We start from the raw sequence: 3,619 nt of genomic DNA, 5'->3' as shown, positions 1-3,619 counted from the left end.
TGGTCGTGTTTTATTTTATTATTTGGTTTAATGAAAAACTGAAAATGATGGTTCTTGAATTTCAGTGTAATTAAGTAATGGGAATAATTAATATCGTTAAAAATATAAATTTTTCTTACATTTTATATATCATTATATTAAATAATAACTTAATAGAATATATTTGTTGATAGCAAAATACATTAGCCCGGATTTGGCCTTTTTTTTTTTTAAATGAAAATGGGTAGAATATATATATATATAAATTGAATGGTTGGAAAATGATGAAAAGTTTTCAATTTACATGTAATATTATTTTATGAAAAATTGTATAATTGAAAATAAGAAAGAAAAATAAAATATAATTTATTGAGATTCAAACATGGGCTAATGCCTTGTTTGAGCCACATTATTTGATTAAGAATGCATTTGAAATAATAGATTGATGGAAAATATGTGATTAAAAAATAATGAATTTTTTTTTTAAGTGTAATATTATTTTATTGAAAAGAAAAGAGAAAAATATATTTTGAGAATAACGAGAATAAAACAAGAGCTAAATATGGATATATTAGAAACTTAAAATATATTTATACTTCCAATAGAGAAATTGACCTATGATTTTGGGACAAATGAAATAAAAAAAAAAAGTTTATCCGAATGGGACAAAGGTTATCTAGTATCAGTAGTGATTAGCATCAGAATAAATGACAATGGATGTGCGCACCTTTAATTGTATTCAAAATGCATATGAATTTCACCTGAGTTTATCAGAAAGATTTGATTTTATTGAATTCGTTGATGATGAATTAAATGAAAGAATAATGTTATTTATTTTCGTTAGATATGTTTAAGAATCTATTGGTTAGATAATGTGCTACAAAATGACTATGTCAATGAAATGTATAACATCATATATTTAATATCAAATATATAGTGAATATTCTAATGATATAAATAATGTTATTCTAAATGGAAATATGCAAAAGATTTATTCGGTATTTTCAAGCTTAAAAAATAGTTTAAGGTAATTTTTACTTTTTTTTTTCGTGTGTGTATGTATATATATATAAAGTATATTTTTAGCTTAGCTACCATAAGACTGAAATTAGGATATGTTTAAAGTGATTGTAATACATAAAAAATACTGTGCAGAAGTTCTTAAGCCAACTTTGTGTCTTCAACGATCCTGAAATTTTAATCGCAATATACAAAATTCGGATCACCTCACTAGGTTGTGGAACTGAATTGAGAATTATATGATAGAAGAGATTTTGATGCATAATTCTTAATATGCTTGAAGACTCCTGACAAAATCAAACTTCAAAATTATCGATTAACGACTTCTCTGCGTGCAATAATGCCAAGTCACGTGGATGTTCATACGGAGGCAACTACTATAGATTTTGTTAAAACACATCGTACATTTTTAGTGCATGTTTTATTAATCTTCATAATTATATATATGCTGATCAAATTTTATATTTATCTATACATTATTTATATTATGCCTCCATTTGGTTATGATTTTTCAAATTAAAAAATTAATTTTTTGATCGTTATTTAACGTGATCATCCATCATTTTTGATATCTTCGCTCAAAGGTGGAACCCACTTTTCAAGATAACAGTCAAAAAATTGATTCTCATAATCAACATCAAACACGCCCTATACCCTTTGTGGTAGTAAAATTTCAAGTTTTCTTTTTGTTGTAGGTTGTATGAATTTTTTCTTGAGTGACTATCATTTTGAAATTTGTATAGGTATAGATGAGGCCTGCAAGAGAAGTGCTTATGGCAGGCCCAGGGTTCGCGCTAATATGTAATAGCTGCATCATTGCTGACGTTTAAAAATGTTAAATATTTACCTATAAACAATTTTTTGTTTGCCAAAATTGCGAGTATATTATGTTTTTAAAGTATCTTGAGTGTTAATGTCATAATAAGTATTTTTTATTTATATAATGAATGGAAAGTAGCTTGCACAAAAAGGAAATGGTCAATGATGTTTTTCGTTAATATTGAAATATAGTTTTTGATTTTTATGTTGAACTCAATAATTAAAAATAGTTAATAAATTAAATCTTTCTTTTCCATTACTAAAAATTAATATTATTATCATTTATAATTAATATAATCGACAACTTAAATTTATAACTGTGCATCGCACGTTTGCATAGGAATTGTAAATAGCCATAATAATTTTCAAGAGTGTATATTTATGTTTGGCACGTGAAAAACCATGCACATAATGGTGCCATTTGGCAGACGCAGGAGCAAAAATGGGACTAACCATTGAGTATTTGCCTCAATTATTCTTCAATTTTTCATTTGTTATAATCCGAAAAATAAACATAGTATCTCCGAATTTAGATGAGGTGAGGTGAGGTGAGGTGAGGTGAAAATGAAATTAACCGTAATAAGTGAATCAAGTTATAAAGTGGTCAAGATTTTACCATTTGAGATAATTTAGCTCAAGTTCATAATTCCAACATGCCAGCCTCGTAAGAAAGTACGACTCTAGATCCTGATTTTAAGAAGTCTAGTTTAATCGACTGAACTTAAAACGATGGCTGGTAAAGAATGCACACGACGAAAGCATGGCATTCACGTGCAAATTCCACTTTCGCAATTAGAAACTAAAAAGAGAGAAAAATAATTAGTCATTACTGTTCAACTACACAAGTTGTAAGAAACTATGACAATCCTCCAATCTAATCAATGAGAACTAAAAGTTTTGTGAATGGGCACACATTTCGAGAACATGTCGTCATCAATCACTAGCAAGCTAAGACGCAAAAGTGATTGAATTGTTACGTAAAAATGTATTAAGCTCTGTGTATAGAGTTGAGATTCACAAGGGTCTTATCGATCCTCACTATAGGGGTTGGTCCCACATTAAAAAATAAAATAAAAAATTCACCGTGGCCCACAAGTGTGAGGGTCTGGCAGGGATGTACCAGCACTAATGTAAAAATACAAAGTAGTTAGTAGAATTTTTTTTAACAGATCTACAATTTTTTTCTTCAGAACCATAGAAAAATAAAAAGTCATACGCAAAATAAACAGCTCGGCAATCAACTGTGGGATGTTAACGAAAATTGTTAGATAGCCGACTGTCATAAGACTGTTTAACAGCCGACAGTCAGCTGTTTCTCATTAACAGCCGAATGTCGGCTGTTTTTCCCGACTGTTTTACAATTTTTTTTAATTATTAATTTTTGTTTTGACAATTGTCTTATAATTTTAATTACAAGTTGATTGAATAAATAAATATCTGAATTTTTGTTATTGTAATTGATTTAAAAATTCTATATCGTCATGCAGATATGATAATCCCGGTCTGTTATTTAGGTGATTTCGAACTGAATGAAAATAATAGATGAGAATGGAGATGGACGAGTGATGTATGTGGTTGTATTGCAATTCCCGTAACAGAGAGTACATCATATGCGGAAGTGTACCAGGATTTGCAAAATAAGCTGAACGTTGATTCTTCTCAGTACAATATGCAATTGAGATATTTATTCAATGGTAATGGGGATTCATCCATTCCGATGCCACCTATATTTGTTACTAATGATGCTGAATTGAATTATCTATTAGAATTGAATAAAATGCATAGGACTCCGACTGTTCTT

Source organism: Olea europaea, chromosome 19 (assembly GCF_002742605.1).
Source record: "Olea europaea var. sylvestris chromosome 19, O_europaea_v1, whole genome shotgun sequence".
Lineage (NCBI taxonomy): Eukaryota > Viridiplantae > Streptophyta > Magnoliopsida > Lamiales > Oleaceae > Olea > Olea europaea.
This window is presented reverse-complemented; position numbering follows the sequence as displayed.